Source organism: Triturus cristatus, chromosome 4_1 (assembly GCF_964204655.1).
Source record: "Triturus cristatus chromosome 4_1, aTriCri1.1, whole genome shotgun sequence".
NCBI classification, from domain to species: domain Eukaryota; kingdom Metazoa; phylum Chordata; class Amphibia; order Caudata; family Salamandridae; genus Triturus; species Triturus cristatus.
In genome coordinates this window covers 135,099,655-135,118,203 of record NC_140585.1, presented here as the reverse complement: position 1 = coordinate 135,118,203, position 18,549 = coordinate 135,099,655, and positions in this window count along the sequence as shown.

Sequence of the window (18,549 nt, the reverse complement as noted above, 5' to 3'; positions counted from 1 at the left end):
TCTTTTGGAAAAAATGATTTGAATTGGATTGGTGTGAATCTTGTTTCTAGAGGTGGTGACAGGCTTTCAGCTACTTGAATAGGTCAAGCCAGGATTCATAAAACTTATACAACCTATGTGAGTGTGAAAAATTAGTATATGCAGGAAGGAGCAATTTGTACTACTTTCAAAACAGTTTCACTCCACGTCTGGAAACGTCCAAAGCTATGTAGAGCATACAAATGAGCTTTAAACTCATGAGGAAAGAGGTTTGTATGCAAAAAGGAAAACAAAAGCATATCGTACTCATAAAATTCTCAATATATAGATTCCAAAAAAGTGCTTCCAGCGAAAAGAGCTGAAAGAACACTATGGGATGTAATCCTGAATACCGTTCAATAATATGTTCTCCATCCATGCATACCACCTACATGATAAAAATCATCTCAGGTGAACGGATGACCGCGTGGCCTAATGGATAAGGCGTCTGACTTCGGATCAGAAGATTGAGGGTTCAAGTCCATTCATGGTCGTTTTTGGCCAATGGTCACACAATCTGCTTTACATTCAGAGTGGAAAAAGTATTTTCCAATACTCTTGTAGTCCTCACTTTCTCATTACTAATCATTAATAAAGTGGAGTACATACTGTAAACTCATTCAGGTTGCATCTTCAGTCTAACTACTTGTGCATTTTAGTTGCATTATAAAGTGCTTCTATGCCGACGCACTGAATATGTAATAGGTTTGCAGAATTTTGACGTGGCAGAATGGGTTTTTAGCTTAAGTGTGTGTAGAAGAACTGCAAGGTGTGTGCCTATGTGTGCATAGAGTGGTACATGTGTAAAATCTGTATGATTTGGGCAGTTAAAGTGCTGATTTTGCCTCCGAGTAAGAAAAGTACTACACAAAATGTATAAAGGATCGGCACATTGGCTGCCTTTGCTGATGCCCCCATTGCCTAATTTGTAGTGCAATGGTTAAGTTGCAGAGTGTGGTTGAACTTGGTTAGGAGACTTAGTGCCTCTTTCCGTGTCCTACTGATGATAAGGATGGCTTGATACCATTTTCTAAGCCCAGTATATTGAGAAAAGTGTGGTAAATAATTTAATTACCGGGACTTAATTTGATACAGAAACATAATAAAAATAGCTCAGTAAATAAGAGGCAGAATCCGTGGTATTAGAGGTTCGGAATGGGCTTTATTCCAATGGACGATTCGAATCGGTTGCTCCAAGTTCCATCACCACGAAGGTTCAGGAAGTGAAGTACATACTTTATTGATAATTAATCACTTTTATACAATAGGCATTACAGTGAGGCAAATGCAAGAGGCGTAACAATTGATAGTGTAGATAAGAAATACATACGTAGCAAAAATAGGCGTAACTGGGTGTGATTAAAGAACGTCATCAGGTGTGATGTCATAATAGGGTGGTTCCATGAAAGAATTTCGCAATGTCAGCAGAAATACTTGGCAGAAATGCGCGCGCAGCAGCATGACGTGTAATTGACGTGCAACTAGGGGGTGAAGGGGACTTGACATTTAGCTCTACATGTGGCGACAGAAGTCTGGAGGGTCAAGTCAACCTAATCCCAAATCATATCTAACATCCTATGTTTAAAGAACTATGTTATCCAAAAGAGAGGTCTCTTAGAGTAGAATCTTATTCTATACTGACTATACTGACTGTTAGTGCGTGTACAAGCGTCTAAGTGTCTACACTAGATGCGAGGGCGGAAATCTTCCATAATAATAGGGCTATGAATTACTTGCATAAAGACAGAGAAGCCGGGCCTTTGCTCGGTAGCTGGAAGATTGTTTACTTAAACTACTAGACAGGAATGCATTGGGCAGGGAGCGAAGCAGATAATTTCGAAGGTGAAATACAGTTTTTGGCAGGCAACAGGCTGATGTCAGGCTTCGTGGGCCGCGCAGGGAATGAGACAAAGTTCATGGTCACAGATGCAGGCTCAGACTGGAGCTTTCAGAGGCAGAAGGCAAGAAAAGCTTGATGACAGAATCAGGGCCTACTTGCCTGGACTGTAAAATGGCATAAGTGAACCATATAAAGCCGGTGGCCTTTCATACTTAGGAATGGAATATCCGGCCTATTCATGGCGGATCTGAAAGAGGACATGTTGACGGTGGACGCACATGTGTTTGCGTCTTCATAACTGGAACTGGAGGGAACATACATGTACTTGTGATTCATACATGAAACCGTTGGGGTCCAAGATAGGGGACATAACTGATCATAAAAATCCATATTTCCACATTCCCTCCTTGTCCCCTACTTGCCCGTTAAGAGATATCAATCTTCATCAATCCGTTGATCTGTTCATATAGCATCATTTGTTCTTCTTTTTTCTTCTGGGATGAATAAAATCTTGGTGGTGGAATACACGATGTGGTACACAGACCACAGATCGCTGGTCCACATTGTAGACATAGACAGCAACTGAATAGTATGAGAAGGCCAATACCTAGGAAAGATAGGACCTTCCATCCAAAGGTAGATAATACGCTCCAAAACCAACCGGACCAAGTCCAGGTGCCTGGATTCTGGTGTATCTGGCTTACAATCTTATGAAGGCGAGTTATGGCTTTATATACAGATGGCGAATTTTCTGGTATGAAAATGCAACAGCTTGATCCGATGACCCTACAGGCTCCGCCCCTATCGGCCAGGATGACGTCAAGGAGAAGACGATTTTGAAGCACAACAATCCGCACAGCAGACTGCTCTTCTGTTAAATTGCCTAAGGCGGAAATAGTTTCGTTCACTACTGCTTCAAGGGTTCTAGTTAATCTACGTATCAGCTTACTATTAGTAACGGTACCTATATAGGGAAAGAGACCTTTATTGAAATCTGTGTATTTTTCCCATGCTGTTTCAGTGTAATCGACTATTGGGAGATCTCTCCTTTCTCTATTGTGTACTAAATGAGTATTTCTGTGATAATCAGGAGGAGCTAGAAAAACTGGTGGCAAAAGGAATCCAATGTAGCAAGTACCATCCCAATCTAGAGGCAAACGTACATATGCCGTCTGACCACATATGAAATAGGAATGGCGGGAAGCTCTAAATGTAGACTTGCCTTGATCACTAAATTCTACTACAGTGGTGCATCTACTATGGCCCATATGTATGGAACCATTCTTTCTTACACATAATTCACCTTTTACTGGAAATATTGACATAGCGGGCAAAATTGGAGTAGCTTCGGATTCGACATTTAGGATCATAAGATTAAGCGTAAAATTACCTAATCCATACACTTCATTTTCTAGATCAGTTCCTGTTCTCTTGGGAAGTCCCTCCTTGTTAGGGTAGCAGACTTTAAGTAAAACTAAGTTCAAATTTCCCCATACCCAGTTATCTTGATAAACTGCAGAATTCGAATCTAGGGAATTAATTAAACTAAACCATGCTCCACAGGAGCCGTTGAGTGTGAACGGGTATGGAAAGAGAGGTAGAATTCCTTTATAATTCTGATAGGGAGGGAGTCGGCCACATATCCAACAATTTGTAGCATTGCTAACCTGATGGGAATGATGTAACATACTAATAAACGTGTTATTGCGCAGCGCAAATCTATAAGACAACTCAAGCGGAGGTAATTCACTAAAAGAATGTGTCAAGTACCTCAAGCCGAGTTCTGAATCCACAGGAGCAGATGCTGGTTCTCCACTCCCCCACTCCGCTACCGCGAACTCTAAGGCTCACGAGCAGCAGTGAGGGGGAAAGGGGAATTGGACAGACAAGAGAGACAGCACTGTACGTTCTTCCTGGACTGGCCTCGAAACCTCTTCGTCAAGGATCCTGCAAAGAAATCACATTAAACAACTGCTCTACTTCTACTACTCACAAGTTCTAATTACAACTTTCTACACTATACCTGTCCAGATACAGTGGGTAGCTGCTCTCTATACAACTTCAGCGAGATTCTCATATGTGGAAGTTGGTGTGGGTGGATGGCATGCAACTATTCCTGAAATAGAAATTTTACATGTGAGAACCTAAACTACCTTAGACCTTCCCCACCCTTCCCCCTTTCTAGTAACTATCTTTACCTGTCTACCATCTGAGAGAGTACATCTATCGCTGAATTTGAAGGTGGAGCTGAAGTAATAATGAATCTTCTTTCAGAGTTCTGTACTCCACAATAGGTTACTGAACTACGTATACCCTATATATATATATATATATATATCAATATACTACTAGGAAGCACTTTGTGGCCTGTAGATAGGTCTCTCCTTGATGAAGGTTCTCCTCACATAGTCTCTTTATTTTCTGGTACTCTGGAGTCCATGTTTAGAAGACTGAAAATGCCTCTCTACTAGAAAACGAACTACTGCAGGACTTGGCTGGACTCGTAGTAGATACTGAATGACTGAATTCAATATACAACTGTCTCTGGATAAAGGCACTGGAAAGATGTGGCAACAGCAAATTGAATGAGAGGCTTCACTTACTTCTCAAGAGTCATAGCCTTCCTCTTGCCACCAAGCCTCCTTACTTTCAGAAGAACGAAGTCACAAAAAATGCAGACAGCAAAATTTCCGCTTCTCGCTGACAAAACTTCTCAGGATACGCTGTGGAGATTTCTCTCGAAAAATACGCTCCACTCATGGAGCCAAATGGAAGTCACTAAACAGGGAAACACTTGCTGTACTTCCCAAAATCCGACTGAAAATAACCTGAGGGAAAGAGTCGGATCACCAGACGAAAACCGCCTCTTCACAGAGTTTGACGGTTGAAGTGCGCCGCGTATTGGCCACGCGCGCACTAAATCAAAAATGAAACACTGCAACGCAGCCACTGCAGGAATAACTAGGAAGTGATGAACCAACCAGCGGCCATCTTAGGGAGGGGAAGGGGATGGAAACTAAGCGAATACCTAAACTAATAGTAAACGAAGGAAAGCGGAAAGTGATCTAGCAGACACACATCTCCGCTTCCTTCTTCCCACTCTGGTCTGGCTACAGTGTAGTAGTTGAACTCGGGGGAATCTGACTCTCTCAACTCCAAACCTGACAGTACCTCCCACCAAAACCCCCCTCCTCCCCTCCTTGGGTTTAGTGGGATAAGTGCGATGGAACTCTTGAAGCAAACGTGGTGCATGAATATTGGATGATGGCTCCCATGATCTCTCTTCAGGACCATAACCCTTCCAATCCACTAAGTAGAAAATCTTCCCTCTTTGTAGCCTAGAATCTAAGATTCTCTTCACCTCAAATTCCTCACTACCCTGCACTAGAATTGACGAAGGAGACTTCCTTAGCCTACAACCCTCTGGACTACGCTGGAGCAGTGAGGCATGAAAGACCGGATGAATCTTTAACCTTGGTGGGAGTCTAACCTTGACACTGACGGGATTCACCATTCGGTCTACACGAAAGGGACCCACGAACCTTGGTTGAAACTTCCGGTTTCCCTTCATGCGTAGATTTCGAGTAGAAACCCAAACCAGATCTCCCTTTTTATAAACTGGATTTGGACGCCTCTTCTTATCTGCCTGCTTCTTAAAAGAACTTTTTGCCTTAGATAGATTTCTGGAAGCTGACTGATAGGCCAAGTGTAACTCCTGTACTACCGTTTCTACTGCTGGAACATTACTGATTTCTTTCCCAACTAGGGTGTTTGGATGCCTACCTTGATTCAAATAAAATGGGGAGTAACCGGTAGAAGCATGCTGAGCATTATTGTAGGCAAACTCAGCTGCCCAAACCCAGTCTGGCCATTCTCCCTCCTGATCCATCAAGAACAGGCGCAGGTATTGTTCCAATTCCTGATTTACTCTTTCTGTCTGTCCATCAGTCTCTGGATGGAAACTGGTGGACAGACGAGAATCCACACCCAACCTCTTCAAAAAGGATCTCCAAAAACGAGAGACAAACTGCGGGCCCCTGTCGGAAATAACTGTCTTAGGAATTCCATGTGCCCTTACAATGTGTTGTGTGAACAGTTTGGACAGTTGTGTGGCATTGGGGAGAGCTTTCAAAGGGACGAAATGGCTCATCTTAGAAAAATGATCCACCACCACCCAGATGACAGAAAGACCTCCACTGGACGGAAGGTCAACTATGAAGTCCATAGAAATGGTATGCCAAGGGTATGGGGCTATAGGCAACGGCTGTACAAGACCTTGTGGAGCCCTTCTAGGTGTCTTTCCCTTGATACATAACACACAAGTGGCTACATACTGCCGCACCTGAGCTTCCATTGCCGGCCACCAAAATTCTCTCCGAATCAGCTCCAACGTCTTCTTCACTCCTTTATGTCCTGCCAGTGGATCGTCGTGGAAATGTTCTATGATCTGCTTTCGCAAATCCAAATTTAACACCAACACCTTGTCAAGATAATGGAGTTTTCCTTCTTTGACTTGGAATTCTTTTCCCTTGGCTGTCCAAGTCTTCACCTCTTCGGGGGACTGCGAATCACTTAATTTATTTTCTATGTCAGCATAGGAGAGTGTTCCAATGATTCGTTCTAAAGGGATAATTACCCCTTTGTCACTGGTGCGGACCTCTTCACCCACATTCAAACGAGAAAGAGCGTCCGCCTTTCCATTAGCAGTTCCAGGTTTGTAAGTTAAAACAAAATCATAATCTGCAAAAAATAAAGACCATCTCAATTGACGTGGAGTTAGGGTGCGAGCGAATTTTAGGAACTGCAGATTTCGATGATCCGTAAAGACAGTTACAACATGCTTGGCACCCAACAAGTAATGTCTCCACTCTAAAAACGCATCCTTGACTGCCAACAGCTCCTTATCAGCGATGGGATAGTTGATTTCCGCAGCTGATAATTTCCTTGAACGATAGGCTACTGGATGCAGCTGACCTGTCTGTTTATGGCGCTGAGACAAAATACCCCCAATGGCCAGATTGGAGGCATCTGCTTCCACAAAAAATGGTTCTTCAGGATTTGGATGGAGCAGCACTGGGGAGGATACAAAAATTCTCTTAAGTTCGTTGAACGCTGATTCAGTTTCTACATTCCACTCAAACTTGGTCTTCTTCTTGAGTAGTCTCGTGAGAGGACATACTTGCTCAGAGAAGTTGACGATGAAACGCCTGTAGAAATTGGCGAAGCCGAGGAAACTTTGAACTTCCTTCACTGAGCTCGGAGAGGGCCACTCCTTGATGGCTCTAACCTTGGATTCATCCATGGACACACCATTAGGTGACAGCACAAATCCTAAAAACTCAACTTGGGTGGAATGAAATACACACTTCTCCAATTTGACAAAAAGTTGGTTCTCAAGCAACTTCTTCAAGATGGATCGAACATGCTGGACATGTTCCTTTAAACTGGCGGAAAAAATTAGGATGTCGTCAATATACACCACTGCACACCGATCCAAAAATTCACGTAGCACATCGTTCACGAAGTGCTGAAACGCAGCTGGGGCGTTACATAATCCAAAGGGCATGACTTGGTATTCGTACAACCCAAACCGAGTACGAAAAGCCGTCTTCCACTCCTCTCCTTCTGCCATGCGTACCAGATGATAGGCACCTCTCAGATCCAATTTAGTATATAACTTCGCTCCCTTAACCTGGTCCAAGAGCTCAGAAATCAAAGGTAGTGGATAACGATTCTTCTTGGTCACCAAGTTGAGGGCACGATAGTCAATGCAAGTGCGCAGTTGGCCATCCTTCTTCGGGATGAAGAAGAGGGGAGACGAAACCGGAGACTGAGAAGGGCGTATGAAGCCATTGGCCAAGTATCTACTCAGATACTCCTTCAGATGGACATTTTCTGCTTCGGTCAGTGCATATATTCGGCTACAGGGCAGTGAGGCACCTGGCTCCAGCTCAATTCGACAGTCGTACTCTCGATGGGGGGGCAAACGTTCCGCTTCTCTTTCATCGAACACTGGGGCGAGATCTTCATAATCTTGGGGAATTTCTTTTGTATCTACTGCACAAATGGTCTGAGTTATACTGGCTAAACATTGAGACTGAGAAACTAGTGTTGCAACTGATGTATCTGGATTTGAATGGAAACAATGTTGCAAACAGTAGTCTGAATTCATGCGAATGGATCGTTGAGCCCAGTCAATTTGAGGGTTATGCTCCGTGAGCCAAGGCAGACCCAAAATAAATTGGAATTGCGGAGCATCAATCAAATTGAATTGGACAGAGCTTAAATGTTTTCCTGGACCATACAACAAAATTTCCTCAGAATCATAGACTATGGGTCCAGAGGACAAACTCGTTCCATCTACTGCTCGTACCGGCTCTGGCCGTTCTTTTCTCACGAATGCGATTCCAAGAGCCATAGCAAAACCAATGTCACAAAAATTTCCTGTGGCCCCTGAATCGATCATGACAGAAATCCCCTCCTTGACTCGCCCACCAAACCTTATCCGTACCAATAAAATCAAATGTGGGGCCGAAGATTGCAAGGTGTTTGCCGCTAATTTCAAATCTGGAGTTGACGATTCCTTCGCTTCCACCAGGGCAACCCCTTCTACTGGTGGAGCCGATCTTTTACCCAAGAATTGTTCTTAGGTTTCTTTTGGCATTCCTTCACAAAATGACCAGGATTCCCACAGTACATACACAGTTTGCCCAGACGTCTCTTCTCTCTTTCTTCCTTTGACAAGGGTCCTCGCACTGAACCAATCTGCATAGGCTCATCTTCAGAAGTCGTTTCCTTTGACTTGGCACCTTCTGCCTTCATTCTGTCGAAACGAGGAGGGATAAACCTAGTTTCCCTTCTCCTCTCATTCTTCCTCTCATTCTGACGCTGATCAATCTGAAGGACAAGGTCAATCAATTCGGAAACCTCTGTGGGACGTCTTGGAATCTGTGATAGGCCATCCTTGATCTCATCCTTGAGACCTCGATAAAAGATTGCAGCACGTTTTGCTTCTGGCCAGTTAGTTTCAACAATTAATTTATTAAATTGCGCCAAATATGCAACTAATTCTCGATTCCCCTGCTTCAGATCTAATAATTCATTATCTGTAGATTGAGAGATGGACCGTCTGTCAAAAATCCGTAGAAACTCTTTCTTGAATTCTTCAAAACCATATAAAATGGGATCATTGTTATTTACCAAAGGCATGGACCAAGCGGCGGCATCTCCACTCAGGTACGACAGCATGAACGCCACCTTTGACTGATCTTCCTTAAAAATTATGGGCCGACAGAGATAATGTAAAGAGCATTGTGTGAGGAAAATTTGGGCCTTATTCGGGTCCCCACTATATCTCTCAGGGGCTGCCAAAGGGATTGTTGGCGAGATTGCGTGGATCACCTGTGTAGTGAGTTCCGCCGCAGATGGGGCGGGAGCGAAAGAGGGGGACTTATCGTCCTTGACAGGTAAACGAATTCCCCCAGAAAACTCCTCAAACTGTTGGCGCAAATGACTAGCATCTGAGACTGACTTCCTAACTTCTTCTCTCAGGGACCTATTCTCTTCCATAGTATCTGTTAACTGTTTTTGGATACTATCTAATACTGTGGCTAGGGCCTTGACGTCAATTCCCTCAGCCATCGTGCTCAGGTGGAAAATTCAGTTTTTTGGCACTTCAATCTGTCAAGTACCTCAAGCCGAGTTCTGAATCCACAGGAGCAGATGCTGGTTCTCCACTCCCCCACTCCGCTACCGCGAACTCTAAGGCTCACGAGCAGCAGTGAGGGGGAAAGGGGAATTGGACAGACAAGAGAGACAGCACTGTACGTTCTTCCTGGACTGGCCTCGAAACCTCTTCGTCAAGGATCCTGCAAAGAAATCACATTAAACAACTGCTCTACTTCTACTACTCACAAGTTCTAATTACAACTTTCTACACTATACCTGTCCAGATACAGTGGGTAGCTGCTCTCTATACAACTTCAGCGAGATTCTCATATGTGGAAGTTGGTGTGGGTGGATGGCATGCAACTATTCCTGAAATAGAAATTTTACATGTGAGAACCTAAACTACCTTAGACCTTCCCCACCCTTCCCCCTTTCTAGTAACTATCTTTACCTGTCTACCATCTGAGAGAGTACATCTATCGCTGAATTTGAAGGTGGAGCTGAAGTAATAATGAATCTTCTTTCAGAGTTCTGTACTCCACAATAGGTTACTGAACTACGTATACCCTATATATATATATATATATATATCAATATACTACTAGGAAGCACTTTGTGGCCTGTAGATAGGTCTCTCCTTGATGAAGGTTCTCCTCACATAGTCTCTTTATTTTCTGGTACTCTGGAGTCCATGTTTAGAAGACTGAAAATGCCTCTCTACTAGAAAACGAACTACTGCAGGACTTGGCTGGACTCGTAGTAGATACTGAATGACTGAATTCAATATACAACTGTCTCTGGATAAAGGCACTGGAAAGATGTGGCAACAGCAAATTGAATGAGAGGCTTCACTTACTTCTCAAGAGTCATAGCCTCCCTCTTGCCACCAAGCCTCCTTACTTTCAGAAGAACGAAGTCACAAAAAATGCAGACAGCAAAATTTCCGCTTCTCGCTGACAAAACTTCTCAGGATACGCTGTGGAGATTTCTCTCGAAAAATACGCTCCACTCATGGAGCCAAATGGAAGTCACTAAACAGGGAAACACTTGCTGTACTTCCCAAAATCCGACTGAAAATAACCTGAGGGAAAGAGTCGGATCACCAGACGAAAACCGCCTCTTCACAGAGTTTGACGGTTGAAGTGCGCCGCGTATTGGCCACGCGCGCACTAAATCAAAAATGAAACACTGCAACGCAGCCACTGCAGGAATAACTAGGAAGTGATGAACCAACCAGCGGCCATCTTAGGGAGGGGAAGGGGATGGAAACTAAGCGAATACCTAAACTAATAGTAAACGAAGGAAAGCGGAAAGTGATCTAGCAGACACACATCTCCGCTTCCTTCTTCCCACTCTGGTCTGGCTACAGTGTAGTAGTTGAACTCGGGGGAATCTGACTCTCTCAACTCCAAACCTGACAGAATGTTCAGCAGTAATATTATAAACATGTCTAGAAATAGGATAATATATGTGCAACAATATACTTGCAGTAATTATTAAAAGACTTAAGAAAAACAAAATTAATAACGTCACTGTGCAATGACTACGCAGTGATTTACAGTACGCCTGTCGTTTCAACATTTTTCGGGTGTGTTCTCTATTCAGGTCTAAGGGATACATGTCAGAGACAATTCAACCGCTTCACCTTGGAGAGGACTTAAACAATCAAATTGCTCGACTGATTAGATCTGAGTTTTAGTTTATAATGTTCATGATTACTTGGTTCAACCAAAGGAAGTTTTGAGTCAATGGGTGAAGACACACGAGGTGTGGTATTTACATCCGATGGTAGTCCATGAAATTTCTTGATATGACTTGAATGTACCCAGCCTTTTCTGCCTTCGATCTTCACGGCTGTCCTTGTGGTGAGCAAGACCAGTTGCGGCGACCTCCACCTAGGATCCAGCTGAGTCTTCCGATCGAAGTTCCTCACTAAGACCAGGTCCCCCGGGACTACGTCATGGGGTTTCACCTCAGTGTTGTCAGGAAAAGCTGCAGCTACCTGTGAACGACAAGATTGTAGTGCAGACATCAAGGAAGCCAAGTAATCTGTCAGCATATTACAGTCAATATCAGTTATTTTGCGTGGTATGGGCGTTCCCCACATATTTGGTGGTCTGCCAAAGATCACCTCATACGGGGATAGCCCTGTTCGAGAGTGTGCTACCATTCTCATGTAAAAGAGTGCAACTGGTAACGCTACTACCCAGTCGACACCTTTCTCTCTGCATATTTTGGACAATCTGATTTTCAGGATCTGATTATGTCTTTCTACGAGACCTGCTGCCTCGGGGTGTCGGACACAGTGGAATTTCCACTGATAGCCTAACAAAAGTGAAACGTGTTTCATTAGTTCGGATGAGAACGGCTGGCCGTTATCTGAGTAGACAACACGTGGTAAACCGTATCGTGGGAAGAATTCTCGAACCAACTGTTTGGCAGTAGTCGGGGCAGTGTAATCTGAAACCGGGTATGCCTCTGTCCAACGGGAAAGAGCACAGACAACTACGAGAACATATTTGAATCCTCGACATCGTTCCATCTGGATATAATCCATCTGGAGGACTTCAAAAGGGTGATCAGGAGGCTGAAATCCACCCTGTTCTACGGGAACGCTTTTTCCTGGGTTGAACTGACAACAGATCATACAGGTACAAACTTTTTGTTTAGCTGCTGCTCGTAAATGTTTATTGAACCAAATGTGTTGAATGCTGTCTAGCATAGCTTTTTCTCCTAGATGCGCTGGACTATGTATAGTGTTAATAATGACTTGGACCATTGAATCAGGAAGGAACCACACAGATTTTTCCTTCATCATCCATCCCTGATCCGTTTGGATCCCTCCTAATTCAGTCCATTTCTTTATTTCGTCTGGTGTAGCATGTGTCTGTATATCAATTACGTCAAGAGTAGGATCTTTAATCGTCATACAATGTGTTGGCGTCGGGACTATTGTCTTTGTCATGTCGGATGTTTGAGTTTGAGCAGTCTGTTTAGCTGTTCTGTCAGCCAGATCATTGCCTTGAGAAATAATATCAGTAACTTTCGTATGAGCTTTACATTTCATAATTGATATTGCAGTGGGTAGATGTATTGCCTCTAATAAGGCATGGATGAGGGGTCCGTGCTGAATGTGGGCACCGTGAGAAGTTAAATAACCTCTCTCTCGCCACAGCACGCCGAAGTCATGTACAACTCCGAATGCATAACGTGAATCAGTGTATATGTTGACTTTTTTATTTGTGGCTTGAATACAGGCTTGTGTCAGAGCGATGAGCTCTGCGGCTTGAGCTGACAAGGTATTTATGCAATTTGTTTCAATGATTTCAGTATCTGTTGTGACTGCGTAAGCGGCCACTAACTCTCCTGTACTTGTTCTCATACATGAACCATCTACATACAACGTCAGATATGGGTCTGACAATGGGACATCTGTCAAGTCTTGTCTGGGTTTCGTCGTGATTGTAATAACTTCAATACAATCATGAGCTAGTGGGTCTGTTCCGATTACAGGTAAAAGTGTGGCAGGATTCAATGTGTTACAACGTCTGATTTCTATATGTGGCTGAAACAATGTTAATTCATACCCTGTAAGTCGCGCTATAGTTAAGTGTTGTGTTTGCGTTCGATTCACAAGAACCTCTACTGCATGTGGTACTTAAACTGTCAATGGATGTCCTAACACTATGGCATCGCTTTGTCTGATTGCTAAAGCTGTTGCTGCCACTGATTTTAGGCATGCAGGCAAAGCCTGAGCTACGGGATCTAATGTACTAGAAAAATAAGCACATGGTTTGTGTGATCCTGCTTGTTCCTATGTGACTACTGACAAGGCAGTACCTTCGCGCTCTGTAACAAAGAGTGTAAACTGTTTATTGTAACATGGTGTTGCTAAAACAGGTGCTTGGCATAAGGCTTTCTTTAGGCTTTCAAAAGCTTGTGTATGTTCCTGAGTCCAAGGGAGAACAGTCGATGTGGCTGCCTCCTGTGTTGTCAACTGAATGAGTGGTTTTGCTAGAAATGCATACTGAGGGATCCACTGCCTACAATATGAAGTGAGGCCTATGAAAGCCCGCACCTCCTTTTGTGTCTTGGGTATTGGCATGTTAGCTATTAACTGAATGCGGTCGGGTGTAAGCTGCCTTCCCTCCTTGGACAGCGAGTGTCCAAGATAAACAACTCGCTGGACACAGAATTGCAGCTTAGAAGGGGACACCTTGTGCCCCTTTTCGGCTAGAAATTGTAAAACTGTCAGTGATGCTTTCTCACATTCGGGTTCGCTTCTAGCGGTGATCAGCAGATCATCGACATATTGAAGCAAGGCAGTGTTAACTGGCATGTGGATACTGTCGAGTTCTCGTTTCAGTGCTTGGCTATAGATGCTGGGGCTTTCTGTAAATCCTTGAGGTGCGCGTGAGAATTTAAAGCTACGTCCATTTAAACTAAATCCGAACAAGTATTGGCTTTCCGGATCTATTGGGACGCTGAAAAAGGCATTCTTGAGATCAATTACAGTAAAGAATGTTGCTTCGGAATCAATAGCTGTCAGTAATGATGAGATATCTGGGACCACCGGGAATTGTGGCACAATGCACTTGTTTAATTCGCGCAGATCAATAACCAATCGATATACTGGCGGGGCCTTTGGATCTGTTCGTTTAAGAATCGGAATTATCGGTGAATTACATACATTGGAGTCTGTTTCCACAACCACTCCTTGGGCAATGAGCTCGTCAATGATTTGCAGTAAAGCCACTACAGCATCTGGTGGTAACTTGTATTGTCGCATTCGTGGTAGTACCACTCCTGCCTTTAGTGTAACTCGATATGGTGTAATATTCATGCAACCAACATCAGTAGGGCCTTGTGCCCATAGATGTGTAGGTAAAGTCTGCAGTCGGGGATCCATGTCTCTAGACACATAGTGACCTTTAAAATCACGTAAAAACAATCTTACTCCTTCCGGAGAACAACATATTATAGCTCCTAGAGCTTTCAGTGTTTTTATACCTAACAAGTTTTCTGGACATGATTTAGTAAGCAATAAATCTGTGGTTCGGGTCAAAGGTCCTATCGTAAGTGGAAGAGGCTGTGATACTTCATTAACGATAGGTTTTCCTGAAAAACCAAGGGAAATATTCTGTGAGCCTGAGAGGGGTGCCCCTGGAACTTCACTACGTTTTATGGTTGTTCGACTTGCCCCTGTATCGAGTAAAAATTTTCTATCTTGGCCTAATAATTCACTATGTACATAAGGTCCTTCTTGGTCTACAGGGACCTCGATAAGGGGTAAGTCAACTTCCCTCTCTAGGCTGGTTCATGCGTATCGTTGATAATCAGGATAGTCGTACTGTGCGGTCTGGTACAGCTGTCGTGTCGTGGTTTGTGTGGCAGCAACAGGCAGCGCTGGTGCAGCTGGCACAAACTGTATAGACTGTGGTGGAGCTGGCATGGACTGTGCATGCTGCGGGGCTCCTTGTTCATTCTGATCCTGTCTAGGTGGTCGTGGTCTTTCTTTTGTATTACCTATGGCGATATTATGTTTTAAAACTGGACAATCGTGTACGTAATGACCTGGCTGTTTACAATAGTTGCATGTCCCTTTTACAGGACCTGCTGAAACACTGGACTGTGTCATACCCTTTTTATGTCCTTCAGCTGGAACTGTCTGGGAGACTAGCATTTTCATTTTCGTGTCTTTCATGCGTCTTTGTTCATGTTCTTGTTCTTCTCTAATTCTATTGTGATGATACTGTAACATTTGTAACATTTGTGATGGGGTGTTACCTTGCCAGGTACTCTCGAATTTTAATACTCTATTCTTCACTTGGGGTAAGGAGTTTTCAACTAATTTTGTCACAAACAGATGTGGGTATGATTCGCTACTTGCTTTTATGCCACTATTTATACCAAAACATTTTTCAAATCGGGCATAGAAATCACTAGTGTCTTCATCTTGCTTTTGTTTACAGGCTGAAATTGTACCCCAATCTTCCTTTTTCGTAGTTAATAAACGTGGCAGTACCTGTACTAGTAAACCTGGTAGTGCTTTAGTTTTATCCCCAAGCCCTGCTCCTGCAGTTCGGGCCTTTTCTTCTGCTTCTAATGCTGACCAGTCTATCTTTTGGTCTCCCACCTCCCACTCTTTTTCCTTGAGTTTTTCATAAATGCCAGCAGGCATCAATACCTTTAATATTGTCATAATGTCGGGATAGGTATACTCTCCCATGAGTAACATGTCTTTAATTTCTCGGTGGAAATCCGCTGGGTCTTTGTCATGACTGGGTACCACTTTCTTCATTTGTAACAATTCTATTTTCGATATGGGCGTATATACAAATACACGTTTAAACTCATTGTCCTCGCCTTTTATTGGGTGTACTTCTCGTAAGGGATTCTGTCTGTCCATGTAATACGTGGTTCTTTCCTTGATGGGCAGTGAGACATGTTCTGGGCATACAAAGAGAATGTACTGCTTTCTTGATTCTAGTATTTCTTTAATTAATTTAGTACCTGAACCTCTCCATCTATTTGTGAGTAATTCAGTCAATATATCAGGTAAGGGACCAGGATCTGAATGTTGACTCTGATATAGTATAAGGAGTTGTTGAATCATATAAATCCCAGCTAAACGCTGTTCATCTGGGGTGAGATTCAAAAATGTGTGTGCTACTGTATCATCACCATACTTTCCGGGACTGTCAACCCAATGAACGGCTGACCTGGCTAATTCTTGTTCATCCATAGAATCGAGAAAATGATAACCCCTTCGTTCTCGGAGTAATTTGTCAGCGGCTTGGAACGAATGCTCGGGGGACCTTATATTTATTATAGGTGTTTGGAAATTCCTGTTATTATCTGGACATATCGGACGTATCGGGTCAATAAAACATCTAGTACTATTACAAGATCTTCCTCTACCTACATAGGCTATGGTGTCTGACTGTCCTGTGGGCAGTCCTGATCCTTCCTCCTCGCTTTGTTCGAACTGGTCTACCGCTAATCTCTCTTCGTGTAGGCGTTCTATTTCTTTACGGATCTTTCGGCACATGGCTATTATACAATTTTGCTTATCATGTCTCCCTTCTGATATATTCTGGCTCCATCTGGTAAGAGTTTGCATTGCTTCCGGGTCTACCCCCGGTCGGTCTTGATTTCTGATCACACAATTTACGAGGAAACGTAACAGTTCCCCCTGTATCTCCACTTTCTGGTATTCCATAGCTCTGTTAATACATTCAGAATCTCGCCCTGTTTGGACAAAATGATATATATTATCTAGATGCACAGTCATTCCTGGTATCTTCCCTAAATACACCGCGGCTCGTCTGATACGTAATGATGCCATGATCATTTCGTCCTCTTTGCCGGGCACAGGGTCATATCTACAATCTATAAGAAGTTCCTTAAGCGTGCGGGCATTTATGAGTTTGGGGGTACGTGAATGTGCTGACTCTTGAAAGGTAAGTTTATTTACTCTGGGTGGCGTAGAAAAAATGTTGGTAGCACCTCCCGTAGCCCCATCTGGGGTATCGGGCGTGAAAGGATTCGTTGAACGCGATACAGCAACTATAGGTGTGGACACAGCTATAGAAGTAGCTGTAGGAACAGATGTAGAAACAGATGTGCTTGCCGGAACTTGTGTCAGGATTTGTTGCTGTAGAGATACAGATACTGGATCGTGGCGTTGAACCTCCCTGGCAGGCGGTCTATGTGGGGCGGGATTAGCGTACTCGGGAGCTGCGTCATCTAAATATGAGGAAAGAAAAACATCTTCTGCGGTTCTAGGATGCCCCTTAGGATGTATTTTTATTGGAAACAATGGGGGTGGCAAGTCTTTTGGTATTTCCGGAGTAGCCTTAGGTAATCCCTCGGCCAGGAGGGGATACATACCATTCATAAGGGCATTTCTTTGTCTATCTACTTGTTCTGATTTCACTCGTGTACCTTCTTCAATTAATAGATTTTCTCGGACTTTATTTGAATTCTCTTTATTTTTCTCTTCCTGTCGGAGTGCTTTTTCTGTACGTCTATGAGATTCTTTACGCCATAACTCAACGGCGTCTTTCTGTGACTGTCTGACTTTCCTTTTCCATAACTCTTCCTCTACTTTCATGATGCACTCTGCATCCCAGGTCCCAGCTGCGGGCCACCTCTGACTTTCTGGTAATTCCTTGGTGTAGTCTACCCATAAATCAAGAAATAATATAGCGTCTAAGCCATGTTTATGATACATGAAGTACCCTGGAGTGTCCCTAGGAGGAATAGGAACAGCTTCTTCGAGTACCCCTTTTCTTGTTGTGATCTGTCTTAATTTCGAAAAGAGCGGCATATTGAGAACTGATCTGATACTTGATCTTGAACGAACTTAATACAAATAAACACAATAATGAACAGTCATTCATACCATAATATGCAGAACGTATTTAAAACATTTAACATTTAACTGAGCAACAATGATGATGACGATCTAAGGAAAACTTAATCGTCCCTGGTCAACACCCCCACCCACTTCGCCGGCCACACGCTCGACCCACTCTTCTCGTCCAGCAAGCACGTCACCTTCAGCCACTCCACCGGACTTCTCTGGACCGACCACAGCTGCGTTCATTTCAGCTTCAGAAAGAACACGGTCCACCATCACCCGAAGCAGGCTCCCCACAGAAACTGGAGCAAGATCACCGCCGACCAGCTCGCCACCTCCCTCAGCCAGAGCCCACCTGTCAGGACCACGGACCCTAACACAGCTGCCCTCGACCTCACGCAGTGGCTGACCTCCTGTGCCGACGACCTCGCGCCACTGAAGAACCCCCTCACCAGGCCCAGAAGCAAGAAGGCCCCCTGGTTCACCGACGAACTTAAGGACTCCAAGAAGGCCTGCCGCACCCTCGAGAAGGCCTGGCTCCTCAACAAGACCGCCGACAACAGAACAGCACTGAAACTCGCCACTCGCAGACATCACCAGCTCATCCGCACCACCAAGAAGAAATCTCTGCGGGAACGACTGGACAAGAACGCCCATG